This window comes from Microcaecilia unicolor, chromosome 1 (genome assembly GCF_901765095.1).
Source record: "Microcaecilia unicolor chromosome 1, aMicUni1.1, whole genome shotgun sequence".
Lineage (NCBI taxonomy): Eukaryota > Metazoa > Chordata > Amphibia > Gymnophiona > Siphonopidae > Microcaecilia > Microcaecilia unicolor.
This window is the reverse complement of record NC_044031.1, coordinates 267,831,646-267,851,114: the sequence shown is the minus strand read 5'-3', so window position 1 is coordinate 267,851,114 and position 19,469 is coordinate 267,831,646.

The window sequence follows — 19,469 nt, the reverse complement described above, 5'->3', positions numbered from 1 at the left end:
GAAATGCCAACTCCCCCTCAAATCACAAGTCATGAACCTTGGAATATAGTTAGATTCAACTCTTACTCTGATCCCCATATCCAAGCAACCTTCGACAGCTGCTTCTAGCATTTGTGACAATTATGCTACCTCTCTCCTTACACTGAGAAGACAAATCCTGTGTCAGTTGAGCATTCCATGATAACATGAAGACTGGATTACTGCAATGCACTCTGCATTGGTCTGACTACAAAGGGTCTGCACCAGCTCCAATTGATTCAGAATGCTGCAGCAAGACTAATAGAAAGTTGTATGCAGCATGAGCATGTCACACCATTTTTGCAAAAACTTCACTGGCTACCAGTACAATACAAGGCTAAAATTAAAACTCTATGGTGCTCATTTTCAAAGCACTTAGACGTACAAAGTTACATAGGTTACTATGAGGGTCTTTCACTAAAGCTTAGCTCGAGTTATACCTATGGGTCCTGCTGCAGATAACTCAAGCTAAGCTTTAGTAAAAGACCCCTTATGTAACACATGTGCTTTGAAAATTAACCTCCGCGTCTCATCTTCAAGGCCCTTAAAGGGAATGGCCTAGAGTGCCTGAAGAACAGGATGACCCTCTACACACCTCCAAGGACACTAAGGTCCTCCCAAGGAGTATACCTAACTGCACCCTCTCCAAAGGACTTTACAGAATGTGGTACCCGCCAGTGAGCCTTCTCCAGAATAACCCCCACATTCTGGAATGCGCTCCCTGAAAGTCTTCACTTCAGGAAGCAGGTGAAAGCTTGGCTCTTCATCCAGGTCTTGTAACTTGCTAGTCTCTACATAAGTATTGCCATACTAGGAAAGACCAAAGGTCCATCAAGCCCAGCATCTTGTCTCCAACAGTGGCCAATCCAGGTCACAAATACCTGGCAAGATCCCAAAAAAAGTACAAAACATTCTATACTGCTTATCCCAGAAATAGTGGATTTTCCCAAGTCCATTTAATAATGGTCTATGGACTTTTCCTTTAGAAAGCCATCCAAACCGTTTTTAAACTCCGCTAAGCTAACTGCCTTTACCACATTCTTTGGCAACGAGTTCCAGAGTTTAATTACACATTGAGTGAAGAAAATGTTTCTCTGATTTTAAATTTACTACATTGCAGCTTCATCGCATGCCCCCTAGTCCTAGTATTTTTGGAAAGCGTAAACAGACTCTTCACATCTACCTGTTCAACTCCACTCATTATTTTATAGACCTCTATCATATCTCTCCTCAGCCGTCTCTTCTTCAAGCTGAAGAGCCCTAGCCACTTTAGCCTTTCTTCATAGGGAAGTGGTCCCATCCCCTTTATCATTTTTGTCGCCCTTCTCTTTACCTTTTCTAATTCCACTATATCTTTTTTGAGATGCAGCAACCAGAATTGAACATAATATTCGAGGTGCAGTCGCACCATGGAGCGATACAAAGGCATTATAACATCCTCATTTTTGTTTTCCATTCCTTTCCTAATAATACCTAACATTTTACTTGCTTTCTTAGCCGCAGCAGCACACTTACTCTCTTACCTATCTCTGTGTTCCATCTTTGCTTACACCCTACACTGTCTATTAAAATGTTTTACTGTGTATTATGTTGACACTAGTAAAAAAAGGCCCGTTTCTGGAGCAAATGAAACGGGCGCTAAAAAGGTTTTCCTCCCCAACCCCCCTCCCTATCCCTTCATTGTTGTGAAGGCTCTGACGCCATTGCTCCGCACCTTCATCTCCTTCTTCGTTCTGAAGCCACTGACGCCATTGCTCCGCCCTCAATGTGTGACGCCATTGCTCCACCCTCGACGTCATCACGTTTGATGCGAGGGCAGGGCCCAGAGACCTGGTGATTTTGGTGGCTTCACCACCACGAACCCTTCATGAAGGAAGTGACGTCAGTGGCTTGGCTTCAGTGACGTCAGTGTCTTCAGAACGTTGAGGGTGAGTTTTATTATATAGATTGTAAGTTGTATACCATGCCATACTTTGTATTGTTTGAATATTTTTACTGCTGTAATTGTCTATTGCTCATGTTTGACTTAATCTTGCTGCACACTACCTTGAGTGAATTCTTTACAAAAAAATGGGGGGGGGGGGTAAATAAATCCTAATAAATGATTGTAATCAGGTAGGTTTGGAAGTAGGGGTGATTAGAAAAAAAAAGGTCCGAGCCCCTATTGCATTATGTAGTGATTTATATACCTATGGCTGTGCTTTGCTAATTTTTTTAATATGCATTAGAACTTTGTAATGCATGCAAATCAAATGCACACATTAATTAATTAATTTTGATGTATTTAAAGAGATTAATCCAAGGCCATGAATAGCAGGCACTGAGATACAGCTTTACATAAAATTTACAATTTTAACAGCTTAACAATAGTAAAAGGACCAAATATAAGCATAAATACAATCAATTAGGTAAACTTAGGGATGGCAAATTGAATCTTCTTAATAAGACTAACATGATACAGTATCAGAAATATACACATCTAACAGCACTGTAAAACAATCATACAACAGATATTATAAATATCAGCAGAATACAAATGATATCATAATAGACAGCATGGAAGAACATTAATATAACATAGACATTATCCTGCTGATATTCAAAGTGATTTCAGTGGCAGGAACCTATCCTGCCCACTTAAATCACCTGGGCTGCCTAACTGCCGATATTCAGTGGCACTTAAGTGGGCAATGCTGCTGAATATCATCTCTGACTGGTGCCCCCCCAAAAATGGATAGGTCAGAGACAGTACTGGGAGCAGCGTTAGGGAACAGCCAGTGGGTGTGTGAGTGCAGAGTACCACGAGGCTGCCATGAGAGGTCGCGTCAGCCATTTCCTGGAAGCCGCTGCTAGGCCCAGGACTGAGTGGGTTTCGCTTCTGCCCCCAATACCCCCACAGGACCACCAGGCATATCAGTTAGGCTTGGGGAGGGCCTATATTGATATTGGGTAGGGAGGGGTTGGGGGTCATTTCACAAGAAGAATCAGAAGAGGCCTGCTCATTTGGGGAGGAGGATTAGAGAGGGTCAGAAGGCCCTGGGGGGGATTTTTTAAGTTATGTGGGTGCCAACCTAATATTCAGTCAGGGGCTGCATAACTGTCTTATGCAGACCAAGCTGAATATAAGCCAGAGCACACATAAGCTCTGGCGGCCAGCCCCACTAAAATTAGCCAATGTCTAGTCAAGCCCTGGCACTGAATATCTGGGGCTAATCTAGCCGGCAACGGTAAACATAAAAAAAACGGTGACTGCCACCCGCTGAATATCGGCTGGTATATTTCCAGTGCTAGCACAGTACAAATGAAAAATCTCAACAGGTACATATTAGAACATTCAAATAACAGATTTCATGCTAACACTGTTCATACAATACAATGAAACATCTTACTGTGTAGCCAAGTGGGAAAGTGTAGCTGAGATACATAGATGGGACAAGATGGGTAGTGCAAAGTCAATGGGATAAATAAATGAGTGGGTAAATTGAAGACAGATTATATGTAGAGTTGAATAAGATTTGAGGAACTGGCTCAAATTAAGCATGTGAGTAAACTAGTCCAGGTCCAAAGTGAGTGGATAGTTAGTTGCCACATGTAATAAAGTCTTGGGAGAAAAGTCTGCTTCCTGAACTAGAGGTAGAACAGAATTATAGAATGGAAATCCAGCTCAGAAAATGGAGATCTATTTCTTATGTATTTTAGAAAATAATCTGCTGACATACAGCCTGTTCTAAAATACATGAGAAATGGACATCAAAGTGCTGGCTATGTGTATTTTACAACCTGAAAAGTCTAAATTATGAATGGGGCAAAACAGGGACATGGACATCTATATACCACCAGACAGAGGAGTCGTCTAATGGTTAAAGTAGATAGCTGAGAACCAAAGTAGAACTATAAGGAATACAACCACAGCCACTAAAACTGAAAGTCTGGGCTGTCTTAAAATGTGGTGAAATATAGGCACACGTGTTTGCTTTTACAGTTGTAATGGGAGATCTGGGCTTTTTGGATGAAATAAGCATTCTGAGCCTCAGTTTCAATATACTGATTCCCACAATCAGGTCACTTTCCAGACAGGCGTGGTTTCTCATGTTAGATGAGAGAATTGGTTTCACATAAGTACAACAGGAAGAAGTTCTGTAAGAGCCATTTTTGTTAGCTTTGGGTGTTCACTTTTATGCATCTACCAACACAGTGGTTCCCACACTTTTTCGGTTCATGGCACCTTTAGTGTCTGAGCAATTTTTTGCGGCACCCCCCCCCCCCCCCCCCGCCACACAGGTCTCTACCCTCCCTGCCACACATCATGTCCAATATTTGTCCCTCTCTTCCCCATGCACCATCTCTCCCTCCACCCGTGTCCACCACTTCTCCCTCTGCATATAGAAGATTTCACTCCTTTGCTGTATCTCTCCTTTCCTCCCCCTCCAACCCATGCCCCTCATTCCTCCTGCAGCATCTCTCCTTCTCTTCCCCACCCCACCCACAATTCTCCCTCTTCTGGTCAATATGCTTTAACTTTTAATGTAATTTAAACTTTTTAATTGTGCTTACCTTGGGCTTACTATCTCTTTTTCTCTCTGCCAGCTGCTATGTACAAAATCTCACTCTGATGGAGGAACACTGTTTTCTGTCACACATGGCCGGGGCATGCTACCAATCATAGCTCAGCTGTGATTGGTCATGGAGCCTGTCTGGCGCCTAAAAGGGTGATCCTGATTAGCAGCTGCAGACAGGAAAGAGTGGGGCTCTTCCTGCCCTGAAGAGGCCACTAGATTTGGGGGGTGGGGGGCAGCGCAGCCAAGCCCATGTAATAGCCAGTCAGCCAAAGGTGGGAGGGAAGGGTTGATGCCAGGGGCATAGCCAGACACCCAATTTTGGGTGGGCCTGGGCACAGGATGGGTGGGCAGAAGAACTCTGCCCTGGCCCACAAGTGATTTGGTCTCTCTCTCTCGCCTGCATGCCATATGATCACTCAAACATTCCCCCTCCCCCGCATACCTTTTAAATAGATTTTCACTGGCAGCGAGAAGCAACTAATACACACTGCTCATGTTGGCCCCACAGCCTTCCCTGATGCAACTTCCTGTTTCCACATAGGTGGGAATACATCAGAGAGAAGGCTGTGGGGCTGGTGCAAGCAGTATGTATCAGTTGCTTCTCACTGCTGTTTACAAGGTACGCAGGAGGAACAGCTGTTGGGAGTTTTCAGCTGGTGGGGCTTGGGGATCCCTGCCAACCACATCATAGGTGTGCTGCTACTGGGTGGGCCTGGGCCCACCCAGGCCCACCCTTGGCTACGCCACTGGTTGATGCTAAAGTGATGTCAGATGCTAGCTTGCAGCTGATTGGGCCCGAACTTCAAATTGCAGCTCAGCTGTTTTTGGGACTGGAAGTTTGGGCCCAATCTGCTGCAAGATGAATGCAAAATACTTAAAAAAAATACTTTCTTAACTTGTACTTTGTTACTAAGTACAAAAGTACAGCTTATTTTTAACAAGTTACAAGTAAAAAATATTGGAAAAAAATGTAACTTGTTACAAGTAAAAGTACTACCGATTGTACTTAAGTACTGTAACGAAGTACAAGTACTTTGCTACTAACCATCTCTGACCATAACAGCAGTATACCAGTGGCATAGCGAGGGGGGCTGCCACCCGGGGCGGGGCGGTTCGCCGTTGCACCCCCCCCGGGTGCAGCACGATGACATACCCCCCCTCAGCGCATCGACACCCCCCCCCCCAGTGCCCACCCTCCTCCGTCCAACCAGCTCCCTACCTTTAAAAAAATAACAGAATCCGAAGTGAGGCGCAGCGCCTCGTGCCTGCACGTAAAAGAAATGTGCACCGTCTCATCAGGCCTTCTCTCACTCTGTCTGTCCTGCCCTTGCAGAAATAGGAAGCTGCGTCAGCGGAGGGCGGGACAAACAGAGCGAGGGAAGGCCCGATGAGACGGTGCACATTTCTTTTATGTGCGCCTCGCTTCGGATTCCGATATTTTTTTAAAGGTAGGGAGCTGGTTGGACGGAAGAGGGTGGGCACTGGGTCGGGGAGGGGTGTCGATGCACCGAGGGGGGGGGGGAGCTGGCAGGGAGCGCCCCCCCCCCTGAGCTGACACCCGGGGCGGACCGCCCCTCCCGCCCCCCCTTGCTACGCCACTGCAGTATACAGTCCTGACCTGAGGAAGGTGGCTTTGCCTCTGAAAGCTAATTGAAAAATATGTGTAGTCCAATAACATGGCATTGTCATATTTTCCATTTGTTGTTTTATTAGTATTTAATTTATAATGTAGTAGTTGGAATATGTCAGTTTTTGACATTTACATCTGCTATCTTTATATTTTGCACAGTCTAGGAGGGCATAAATCTCTCTTGCTCTGGTGTCGCACTGTATGCAGAGTCTGGCTTCTTGGGGGTTCAGTTTAATTTTTGTCTACATATTTCTATTTTTAATTTGAGGTTACTTAATCTTATTCTATATTGGGTGAGGATTTATGGTATGATAGAATTACTCTGTAGGTCCTGAGTGACATTTGCAGTGTTTTGCATTACTTCACATTATACCTGGTACTGGATTTTGGATTTAGCTTACACCTTGCTCAGAATTGGCTCAAGGCAAGTTATATTCCGGTACAGTAAATATTTTTTCTATCCCCTGGAGATTTTGTAACAGAGGGCTAAGTGACTTGTTAAAAATCACAAGGAGCAGCAGTGGACTCTGAACCCTGACTTCATTGGTTCTCGGCCTGCTGTTCTAACCATTAGGTACTGTCACACTGGTCAGGAAAAGTGAGCCCTTGGGCCACTACCGATAACCGGCAGCTGCAGGAGAACCACACAAACAGGCAGCAAGGCGGACCACAGACAGATGGGCACAGGCCGGACTGGAGCAGCTGGACTGTAACAGAAGCAATAAGCAGTAAGCGGGAGAATAGTCCACGAATCAAGCAGAGTCTTACTGGCAGGCAGCAAAGCAGAATAAATCAGGAAACAAGCAGAGTATTGGGTAGGCAGCGAGCAGTAGAATAAACCAGGTAACAAGCAGGGTCTTGGGCAGGCAGCGAGCAGTAGAATAAACCAGGAAACAAGCAGGGTCTAGCTGAAACTGAAAGTAGCAAGGTTAGCACTGCAACAAACTCTCACAGATGAAAACTCTTCTGAGGACCTCTATTGCAAAGGCAAACTAGAAAGTTTCCAGGTGGTTAATAAAGGAAAATACCAGGGAGGTCACCAGGTAAGGGTGCTGCTTAGTTCCAAAAATCCCAAGACAGTCTGGAAGGCTAGAAGATCCGGACCGGACCGGAATGATTTCTGGAACATGGGAAACAACAAGCAGTCCATCGCAGCCACCAGGTCTGACCACCAGGTGGCGAAATGAATGAGAGCATGAAACATGGGCACAAATGTGACAGGTACAGGTAATACAAGTAATACATATTATCTGTTGTGAAGAAATAGTGTGTTTTAAGCCTGTAAAATGTATTGAATATTTTCCTGTCTTAAATATGTCTGTAGTATATTTCTCCTGTTTGGCCAGCAGATGGTGTATGTTTATGCTTAAAGCTGTTACAGAGGACTGACTTCTCTTTCTTTTAGTTGGCACACAGATAATAGGAAGTTCCTGTAGTGATATAACTAATTCTTATTTGAAACTTGACTATTCTGGGCTCTGATTGGCCTGGAGTTTGAAATTACCCAGCAGATACTAGCTGTTGCTTCAGTTTTAGCCTGGGAGAAGAGAGAGAGAGAGATCTCTTTGCTGAAGCTCTGTGAACAGATATATGCCCTGATCTCCTCAGTTACTTTCTAGGAAGTATGCAGATGTTTAGTTAGTTTTCTAATTGATCCATTTTTCAGTTACTTGTTAATGTTTGCTATTTGCATATATTTTTGTCCACTGTTCCAAGTTCTGAGAATAAACACAATTTTTTGTTTGTTCTGTCTGTCTGGACTGATAAAGAATCCTGGTGGTTTGTGTGTTGGGTCTGTGAGTGCTTTCTGGGAACTGTGAGACCACTGGGAGTGTGGCTCCAGTAACCTAGAAATCATTGGGGATAATTGGAGAGCGGGAGACTTGCCCAGAGGTGGTTGTGACCCATTTGGTGGGAGGAGGGTGCTAGTGTAGAGCACAAGCGGCAGGTGGACCTGAGTTGTGCTGGGTATAGACCCTCTAAGTGGCCATGGGGTAACCCCAGGCAGGTGGCTAGGCATTTTGTGACATCTGTATTAACTGTATCTAATGTTTTGTAACTCAACAGCAAACTAAAGCTAGCAGAACTGAAGCCTGGTTGCCATTTAGCAATCTACCAAAAACATTGATAGGTAACATAAGCATCATCTCTCCTAGTATGGCGATTCTCTTTTATTTTATGGTTGCCAGTAACCTTAGGATGTCTGTTACAGTACTGCTGACATCAATGTTCACATAGCCAACAGGAAGAATCTAGACTGGGGAGCTAAGGCTAACTGGGAACAAAGTTTAAAGTACCTGTATAGATTTCTAGAATACTGCAAACAGTATTCTGTTTAATATGTAGTAGTATTTTGCTGTGCATTATTTTGATTTTTTGGTACATAATTCCCTGGAGTGCATTCAGCGTGCATAATACCATCAGTAACAGAAGTGCTGGGGCAGGCAACTGGTAGACAGTGAAGGGGTTCTTTCTTGCTCTGTTCAGAAGTGCCCCTACTGTCCTTCCCCCCTCCTTTTTTTTTTAAATACGAGTGGTGCTTATATGGGGGTAGCAGTGTTCCCTTTAAGATGCCCTAAAAATTCAGTAGCTGAGCATAATTCAGAGTAGCTATAAACATATTTAAACTACAAGTGAGCAGGGTAGGGAAAGCATGCAGAGTATAGCTCATGGAATTCTTTCCAACCTCACTGTGAGTGTTTATGTATGTGTGTGTGTGTGTATCTGTGTATGTATCTTTAAGAAGTGCTCACAAAGTAATGTAATGGTAAATGTTTGCGGAAACAGGAAGTACTTCACACAGGATGCAGGATGAGGCAGGAAGAAGGACATGTGGCTGGTACAGCAGAGTTAACGCGATAACTCGATAACCCGGCACTGTAGCACACAGGAACAGGAGACCAATCGGCCATTCTGGCACCTGGTAGACCCTCCTTGGAAGCCAGACCCTGGGGAATCTTATCCCCCTACCCCCCCTCCTGGCGGCCATGCACAAACCTCTGTGATAAATAAATAAGTAAAAAATGAACTAAAAAAATGGAAACAAACGGTTACAGTGGCTATTCTGAAGATATAAAAAAAAAACAACAGTATTTAAAATTGCCAAAACTCTGGTTAATTATGTTTTCTGTGTATACTTCCCATGGTCTCCCAATCTACATAAAATTGAATGGCAGACTCTATTCAGCCCACTGGCCACCGGTTGCCCACCCCTGGACTGCATTGTTGTTATGGTAAAAAAAGGCTTCTCCTTACACTCCAAGTAACCCAAGCCCTAAAGTTACAAAGTTTAGTCTGAAAGCAAGGTTGTAGTTCCAATAGAGTCTGCTTAATTACAGGATAAAATAGAGCTTCATACAGTTGTGGGGCAGGTGTTACACTAGTGGACCTGACTGCATTCGCTGTAACTGTGCCAGAAGTTGCACCCTGCTGTTCTGTTGCTGCATTCTTATAAGTTCCTCCAGTACCTGACCAGGTAACCAGAAAGTTAACTTGAATTTGTCTGTGAAGTAAGAGAGAGAGAAAGGAAGCTTGGCATGCCAGTCAAGGCTGGCTCCATGCACTGGGACCAATAGGACCCTTACATTCAAGCAGGGCTTGACTTTGGAGCTGAGGTTTTCCTGGGCTTTGGAGAAAGACAGTTTTCCCTCTGGAAGGAAGAGAAAGACAGGATCTGTTTCTGTGAGATAGTTCTTCTCAAAGGCACATCTAGCTAGTCAGGTTTTCACAATAAATAGACATGATAGAGATTTAAATACGAGTCTCTAATATATGCAAATCTATATCATGCATTTTCATTGTGGATATCCTGAAAAGCTGACTGGCTAGGTGTGTCTCCAGGGGAGGCAGATTGCCAAAATCTGTCGTTTCTTTCTCTATAATATTAACAAAATTCGCCCTTTCCTCTCCGAGGATGCTACCAAAACCCTTACCCACACCCTTATCACCTCTCGCCTAGACTACTGCAATTTGCTTCTCGCTGGTCTCCCGCTCAGCCATCTATCTCTTCAATCTGTCCAAAACTCTGCTGCGCGTCTTATATTCCGCCAGAGTCGCTATACTCACATTAGCCGTCTCCTCAAGTCGCTTCACTGGCTCCCTATCCACTTCTGCATACAGTTCAAACTTCTCCTTTTGACCTACAAGTGCATCCACTCCGCAGCTCCTCAGTACCTTTCCGCTCTCATCTCTCCCTACACTCCTCCCTGTGAACTCCGTTCGCTGGGTAAATGTCTCCTGTCGTCCCCCTTCTCCCCCACTGCTAACTCCCGGCTCCGTTCCCTCTATCTCGCTGCTTCCTATGCCTGGAATAGACTCCCTGAGCCAGTACGTCAGGCTCAGTCTCTGGCTGTCTTCAAGTCTAGGCTTAAAGCCCACCTCTTTGCTACTGCTTTCGACTCCTAACCATGACTCTCTTACTCAACACCCTCACTTATCACCCCTACCACTGCAATTTCCCCACCCCTAGCTGTCTGTTCATCTGTCCAATTTAGATTGTAAGCTCTGTTGAGCAGGGACTGTCTTTTCATGTTAATTTGTACAGCGCTGCGTAAGTCTAGTAGCGCTATAGAAATGTTTAATAGTAGTAGTAGTAGTAGTAGTAGAGGCCTGAGAAGCACTACTCTAGGACATAAAGTTCTGAGAATTTAAGGTCACATAGCAGCACTGCTTTAGGAGCCCCGAGTTAGACTTTAGCACCAGGACTGCAGAAACAAAATAATTTATTTTTTGACTTCCAGGGTTGGATTTCTACACAAGTACACTAGGAGGGGAATAATTGAACACAAACGCCTATCTCCATGAGCGTTTATCTCTGAGAATGGGTCCGTGAAGGGGCGGGCCGAACTGTATTTTCGAAAAAAATGGACGTTTTTGAGCTGGGCGTTTGTTTTTTTTAGCGATAATGGAAACTAAAAACGCCCAGCTCAAAAATGTCTTAATCCAAGCAATTTGGTCGTGGGAGGGGCCAGGATTCGTAGTACACTGGCCCCCCTGATATGCCAGGACACCAACTGGGCACCCTAGGTCAGTGCGGTGGACTTCAGAAAAAGCTCCCACATGCATAGCTCCCTTACCACTGGTGCTGAGCTCCCAACCCCCCTCCCCCAAAACCCACTACCCACAAATGTACAACACTACCATAGCTCTTAGGGGTGAAGGGGGCACCTACATGTGGGTACAGTGGGTTTTGGAGGCCTCCCATTTACCAGCACAAGTGTTGCAGGTGGGGGGGGGGGGATGGGCCTGGGTCCACCTGCCTGAAGTGCACTGCGGTACCCACTAAAAGTGCTCCAGGGACCTGCATACATGCAGGCCTCTAGGACTTGTTGCTGCTGTATAACATTGGCACACCAGTTGACACCTGAAGACTAATCTCTCTGAAAACGTCCTTTATTGGAATAAGCACGTTTACTCACAGTTAACTGCAGAGGTTGTGCCCCACTGGCAACGAGTCTCCCTGGTACTGAGATTAGCAGTAGGTCAGAGCTGGCAGAATGCTGTACAATGCCCTCTTTCAGCCACATTCAAGGTAAGAACTAAGTTGTCTAACGTGGCTAACACAAGAAAGGGAATTAAAACTGGCTTACAAAAATGGCCACTACCACATGGACTACAACAGGAAACACAACAGGGCACACTCTGACCCAGTAGGCAGGGGGAAAAGCACCATGGGAGAAGAGCCTACTAACTACCAACATCATGAGACTGTAACACAAGCTAATGAAATCACGGAGCCCAATACCCTACACTCACCACAATGCAATGCTGATGTGACCCTGTAGTGCACCCGAGAGCCACATCTGACCCAGGGAAAGGCTGTGAGAGGATCGAACACATTCTGCTGTCATGGAGGTGGGTACGGCATTTGAGGCTGGCATACAGGGGGTTAGTGACCACTGGGGGAGTCCGGGGACGTCATCCCCGATTCCCTCCAGTGGTCATTTGGACAGTTGGGGCACTTTTTTGGGACTTGTTCGTGAAAAAAAAGGGTCCACAAAAAGTGACCCAAAATCGTGGTAAAAACGCCTTTTTTTTTTTGATTATCAGCTACAGACGCCCATCTCTCCTCGGCTGATAACCACGCCCCAGTCCCACCTCCGACATGCCCCCATCAACTTTATTCGTTTCCGCGACGGAGAGCAGTTGGAAACGCCCAAAATCGGCTTTCGATTATACCGATTTGGACGCCTTTGTGAGAAAAATGCCCATATCCCGATTTGAGTCGAAATATAGGCGTTTTTCTCTTTTGATTATAACTGGTAGGTGTCCACTGTATTCTTGGAAACGGACCACCCCAGCTTCCACATCCTCAGAGTGGGGTCCCTCTCCCTGCTCCTATCTCTAGGGGAGCACAACAGCTATCTGTCCCTGATAACCCTACTTTGTGGGGAAAGATGTTGTTAGTGGAGATTGGGTGGCAACACCGGCAATTGGGAAGCAAAACCAGTGCTAGGCAGACTTCTAAGGTCTGTGCCCTGATTGTGACTGAATAGATATGGATGGGCTGGAGTGTAAATTTTAAGGAGCTTTGACATCAGCTTCAGAATTTTGAGTACAAGAACAGTTCTGGGCAGACTTCTACGCTCTGTGCCCTGAAAATGGCAAGGACAAATCAGACTCGGGTATACATATACAGTATCGCATACCATGTAAAGTGAATTTATCTCGTTGGGCAGATTAGATGGACCGTACAGGTCTTTATCCATCATATACTATGTTACTATGTTAATATGTAAGCTCCTGTGATTAAACAAGGTCACAGAAACTGACTGAGAGGCAAGATAAATTCTCTTCACTCACAGTTCAGTATTCAGATCCTTCAGGTTTCTCCCATGATCACTGTGTAGAAATAAGGGTCAAAAGGAGACTGTACCAGGAAAATATAAAGAATGTAAAAAATCATAACAGTGCTCCAAAGGGCATATTTCTCCACTCTAGGGCATACAGAACGGGTTGTATTTTGTACCCCTGGGCATTTTTAACAGGGTGGGTTAGGATTCCTTGGGGTAGTAGAAATCAGCTATTGTTGGGATTGGAAGGGTAGCGGGTGGTGGTGAGGAGGGTTATTATAGTTGCTCACTGTTATTATTGTTTTCTATTTGTAATTTATACACAATAGTTGCACAGCATATTGTTCCTTTCTATACTTTAATAAAAAGATTTAAATATAAAATCAAACTATTGAGGCTTCTGCAGTTGAGGACAGAGCTCATGAGAATGGAGTGGGGATGGGGCGGGGCCGGGGACAGGAACAGAACCTGTGGCAACGAGGCAGGGAACAGGGCCTGTGGGGATGGGGCAGGGACGGAGACAAAACATGCAGGGATGAGGCGGGGATGGAGACAGGACCCACGGGGACGGGGTGGGGACAGGGACAAACCTTGTCCCCGTGTCATTCTCTACTGCTGACCACATCTGAAAAAACAGTTCATAAAGATGGTCCCACATAACTAAAAGGCCTGATTCCTTGTCAATGTCAACTTTACTGTCTTCAAATGTAGCTCATATTTCCCTTGGAAAGGAAAGGAAACAAGCAATCCAGTTAATAAGTAAAGAATTTCTTGGTCTAAGTGTTTCTATATATGGAAATGCTGTAATGTAAATAAGCTGAACTAACATAGAAGTACTTAGTCTATCACTTCTACAAGGACGATGCATTTTTGCCATGGTTCAGCAGAAAGAGGTACCTTTCTGGGGATTGATTAATAGTGATTTACTCATGCTTCATACCATAAGCATTATGCTTGTCTTGAGGGATCCATCTCAGCCCTGATACTGAGCCCCCAAAGCAAAGCTCTGATGCTGGTAAATGCATTTCTCTTTTTCATAACATTTTCAGCGTCTGCGCTTTTCTGTGTGTTTATTTCATTCATGGGAAAATATGTTCTGTGAGCAAAATAACCAGTAGCATTTAGTTAGTTATGCTGGAATGAGCTTGCCATGTGCCCAATTTATCAAGAAGGATTTTGTACCCTTAAAACTCAGCATAACTGACAGTAACAGTACCATAAGAATTGTCTTGGGTGAGCTTTATTCAGCGCTAGCCATCTGAATGCATAGGTTAGTGGTTCTAAAACTTGTGCTATCAACCCTGCAACTACTTGGGTTTTCAAGAGACCCACAATGAAGATTCAGAAGTTAAATTTGCCTATATTTGCCTCCAATGTATGTAAATGTGTCTCATGCTTTTTTGTTGAATACAAATCTCTATCTGAGTATCCCTTTTCCACTCTAGTTATAAAATATCATATATCACCTATTTAGTAACTACCTCATATTTATTTAGACATTTCAACAACTTCTTTATTGAAAACTTTCAATTACAAACTAAATTAAAACCTTTACAAACAGCAAAATATTATTAACCCACCACTCTGCTTCATTCTCACCATTCATTCCACATTCTCACTATTTCCCTTCATATGAGTTCCCGCAATCATGGAACTATAGGAACATTTAATATTGCTCTTCAATGTTCCAAATATCTTATTTTTCATAAAAACACTGTTGTTCTACTTTCATGTTTCTAAATTGTTCCCATCCTTAGGTCTTGTTTTTTTTACTGTTGTTTGTTTTAAAAAAAAATATTTATTTATAAGTTTTTAGAATAATACAAAACTAATAATACGCATATTTGTAAGAAATGAACAAGGTGGTATAACCAATAAATCATCAAACATTTTCAAAAACTAAAATAAAAACAACAAACCAAAAACAAAAAAAAGCAACAAAAAAAAAAAAAAAAGATAAAAAGCAAACCTATTATATCAGTAGGTTAACAGAAAATAAAGCAAAACAGTATATGCATATATTTAAAAGAAGTTGATTTTACCTTATAAAGGTACATGTAAGTATCACTTAACATAGTTGTCTAGCAATGGCTATGTTTTGCAAAAGGACAAAATAGACCACATTTTATGGCAGCTATTTCCTCATAACACCTATATGAACAAAGCAAATTCCACCATTCATGAAATGAGACATGCAGATTATTTTTCCAATGTAAAACAATCAAGTGAAGAGCAAGCGAAATCATTAAATTAAACAATTTTACATGTTTTAGTGGAACTCACAAACCAGGGGTGGATGCTTTAAGGATTAACACTTTAAAAGACAAAGCATCTGGAATATCAAATAACTTCTGAAAAATGTCCCTAATCGATTTCCAATACGGTTGCAAATTATGTGAAAAAGCATATGATCAAGGGATCCCACTGCAGATTGACATGACCAGCACAAATTTGATATACTACGATTTACTTTAGCAAGCTTTGCAGGCGTCCAATAGGATTTATGAAAAATATAATAAGTGGATTGTAAAAGGGCAGCTGATAAGAGAAGAATGCATGTTTTTTGTCCAAAAGAGTTCCCATTCCTTAATGGAAAGTGAAACATTTAGTTCCTTTCCCAATCAGAAGTAAAGGTGGAACACATATTTGGTATAGACAATTGCAGGAGATTATATAGTGTTGATGCAGATTTGGAAGCCATGAGGGATTGACATAAACTACTGAAACTTGAAGTCGAAGATTGACGAGCCAGTGACGTAGGATAAAGGCGATTAATAAGCTGAATCAGATGATCCCAAAAGGTTCTATGTGAATGAGAAATATTATAACAGGTGCAGAAATCCTGAAAAGGAATAATGTTAATGCCTGACAACAAATGAACTGGTGACCAAATACTGGCAGAAAACCATATTTTACAAAGTTTAGGAGATGTTTTAACTGGAAATATAGAGTTTGACCATTTAAAATTTAAAAGAGAACAAACAAGATTTATTGAACGTGAGGAATTCTTTAATATCAAGTGGTCTGCAGCATAACAAAACCTTCGTTTTTTAATAATTGTCCTTCATTACCCAAACATTGTCACAGTAATGACCACCGTGACAATGTTTGGGTAGCTGCAGGGTTTATGAAAAAAATACGATACATGGAACATTGAAGAGCAATGTTAAATATCTACATTTATCAATTCAAAACTGTCTTTCTTTCTTAATTATATAGTTTATTTTCTACTCATACACAGTTTTTCAATGTGTTTTCCTCTCCTTGTGTTACTTTTTCCCTTTTTCCCCATGTAAGTAACTGTATTTTATTTACTATTATACCAGTTAAGGAATAAATATAGGGGGTGTTTTTATTGTACACTAATGATTAGTGCATCTACATGCTACAAACAACATAGGAATATATTAGTGTCTGTAGCATTTAGCACATGCTTATTTTTAGGACCCCATAAAGAGTACTGTTTGGGATTCTCTTTTTTTGTCATTTGAATCTTTTAACTGTAAATGCCAGTGAAAGAGGACAAATCTTATCTGCACCTCTTTCAAAGGGCACCACTGCCATTATGAGAGGCAGGAAGGAAGTAGTGGGCAAAGCCAGCATTTGGGGGGGGGGGGGGGGGGGGGGGGGGGGGGAGGGGTAGACACTGTTCCCTCTAAGCTGAGTAGGAGTCCTCCACCTATGGTCCTGCCCATGAGGGGTGCTATTTCACGATCATGTTTTCAATAGTGAGGGACAGGCAAACACTGCAGAACTCCAGGGAACCTGCCTGTCCCTAGTAAATGAAAACACCATATTGAAGTACCGCCCCCCAGTGGTAGCAATGCAGTTGGAAGACTCCCGCTCAGTTTAGAGGGAACAGTGGGGGTAGATAATGCAGGAAGGGCAATTGCCTTGGCCCCAGTACCACAAGGGCCCCTGTTGAAGAAGATGAGTAATTTTAGCAAGCCACTGAGGATGCCTGGAACTGATTGAGCCCATCCCACCTGGGCCTCACTCAATGGTAGGATAATGTTGAGAAAGATAAACATACAGAAGGTAAAAAGGAGCATTTGAAAATGCAAAATATTATTTCTTAAACCCAATATCATATGCAAGAACATCACCTTCATCTTATCTCCTAGCTCCTTATTGATTCAGTGATGGCAGCTCAAATCTAAATTAAAACGGGTTCTGTTCACAAAAGAAAATGAATCACTGCAATTGCTAATCAGAAATATTATAAGAAAAATTAGTACACTGATTTAAAATTCCCTGAGGGGTCATGGAATGTGCTCATGCCTTCTACTGTCACTTTTGAAGAAAAACAATTATTGTATTCTTGCATTTTTCTCTTGCAGTGCTTGGCAACAAATATTTCACCAAAATATTGCATGTTTTGGGATTGTAGAGCTGGTTGTGATGGTTTCCAAAGAATATATGCTATATACAGTTACTTAAATGGGGAAAAAAGAGAAAAAGTAACACAAGAAGAGTGTTACAGATTGGAGGGTGAGCCCTTTGGCCGCCGGAATGTCCCCGACCTGAGGTTCAGGAGGCTCAGGCTGATGGCAGATGAGTCATGGGAGAGGCTGCTGAGCTGAAGGTTGACACAGACAACCAGGAGGATGGGCGGAACTGGGACAGAAGCAGCAGACCCCAATACTGGCCCAAGGCGAACTTGTCTGAAACTGGAACAGGAACAGCAGAAACTGCAGCTGGAACTAAGGCGGGCTTGGCTGGAAATGGAACAGGAACAGCAGGAACTGCGGATGGAACCGAGGCAAACTTAGCTGGCACTAGGCTCAGGCAACACACAGCAAGGAAAGTTGATTGTTGCGAAGGCAGTGAAAGAAATGCTGGCAGGTAAAAAAAAGTCAGTTTCCCTGCAAAAGGACGCATGGGGCGTGTGCACACGCCTAATGTCCAGGCCACCATGATATCATCTGCGGTGGTCCCGCAGTGATGGGTACTTGATGCCCCGAGTGCCACATGGAGCCAGAGTGGGAGATGCTGGAATCGGAGACCCAGATGGCTGGGCCATGGTCCTGTAAGTAGGTGGGTTGTGGTTAGGATTAGGGTACGGTGGTGGCCATGACAGAGAGAATAACACACTGAAAAAACTGTACGTGTGTGGTTGTGAGATTTGGGGGTGGAGGAGCGCAGGGGAGTTTAGGACAGTGTAGCCTCTGTTAGGGTGAGATATACAGGATATGTGAGTTTGGTTGTAAGTACATGGATGTTGTGGAGTATTGCTGTGAGTGCACTGGGTTGTTGGGTGTGCCCAGCTGCTAAGAGGGTGTGTGGGATGTTCTTTAGACTTTGTGTGAGTCTGAGGGTGTTAGTACAGAAGGGTGTGGTGGGGTTCCAGTGTGGGAGAAGGACTGTATGGAGTACAGTTTAAAAAATGTGAGTTAGCTCCTCCCTTCCCCTTCCTTTCTTCCCCCTATTCTCTCGCCTCCTTTCTTTCTGCCTCTCCCCTAGCTACTTCCTTGCTTACTCTATCCCCTTAAATGCTACCTTTCCTATCCCTCACCACCTTCCTTATGATCTCCTCCCTCTAATATAGTAAATGATCTCTATATATAAAAGGCAACCCCAACGTTCTAATAAAGCCTCCACGGAAGTTGAGGCGCCCGAGATATCCGGTGTGCCCATGAGTGTCTGCACTGCCCTCGCGTCAAAACGTGATGACGTCGAGGGCAGAGCAATGACACTCGAGGGCCAAAATGGAAACGGCACAGGCACGGAGGCGCAGCAAAAAATTTTTTAAAAACCCCTCCCGTCACCACACAGAGCGAACCACGAACAACGTCCGATGGTCACACTCACACGGAGGCAGGCAAGCAGCTCGGAGGGACGGAGGGAGGGGGCCCCTACCATTATAGAACCTTGCTAGCACCCGTTTCATTGCGCTCAGAAACGGGCCTTTTTTCCTAGTGGTTAATAAAGATCAGTATGTTCCATGCAGTCTGCTCAATAGGGTTCTTAGGGTTGTAACTGCTGCTCTGTGCAGGTTAGTCACGCTTTTGCTGATGTTCTATGCAGATTACCCCCTCTATACTCTTTTTTAGAGTGAGAGTCATTTTGTTTTGAGTAGAAATATGGATCCTCTATGTTTATCTCATGCCTTTTTGAATTTTGTCACTGTTTTTGTTCCCACCACCTCCCCCAAGAAGGCATTCCAAGCATTCTAAAATCAAAACATATAAATGCTGGAGAGCAAAAATTATATCAGAAACCTAACCAAACTAAATTTGCTCAAAGGATGGCTTGGACTGGATCACAAGATAGAGCGCAATATTTAAACAACAAGAAACTTCAACTGCCTGGGGTGCCTACAGAGATGGTCTACCCCAATTAGAATGGCTACTATCATTGGTCTCAAACCTCTGAAAACCAATTACAAAGGAAAACAACTCCCTAATGGAGAATGTTGTGGTGGGTAACAAGTTAACACAGAGCAGAACAAAAATTACAAAAATATAGGAA